The sequence below is a fragment of the Arachis ipaensis genome, chromosome B07 (assembly GCF_000816755.2).
Source record: "Arachis ipaensis cultivar K30076 chromosome B07, Araip1.1, whole genome shotgun sequence".
NCBI lineage: Eukaryota > Viridiplantae > Streptophyta > Magnoliopsida > Fabales > Fabaceae > Arachis > Arachis ipaensis.
This window is the reverse complement of record NC_029791.2, coordinates 18,532,543-18,532,970: the sequence shown is the minus strand read 5'-3', so window position 1 is coordinate 18,532,970 and position 428 is coordinate 18,532,543.

Below are 428 nucleotides of genomic sequence, written 5' to 3'. Positions count from 1 at the left end.
TATTAGTATATTACTCTCTTATTAAATTTTTTGTTAAGAACGGGACCTGTAATATATTTTGTCTCACATATCAACCGTTATCTATAATACATTAACACAACATGTTCTTTTGAAAAAGACTAATTAAAACATTAAATTTTTCAGAGATTAAATTAACTTACACGTGTTTTTCTTATGACCATTATATACTTCTTTATGTATTAATCCATGTATATTTTGGTGAATCACATTTAATTAAAAGAAAATTTTTTTTCCAGTTTTTGTCATATCAAACCTTTTATTATTGGACCAAAACGTATTTATTAGTAAGACGCAATTTCATTATGTTAGAATTCTTTTCAATCGCATTTAACATAAGTAGTTACATTTTTTAATGATTTTTTTAACGATATTTTTTATTCTAATAGATTAATGATTAATTTATTATA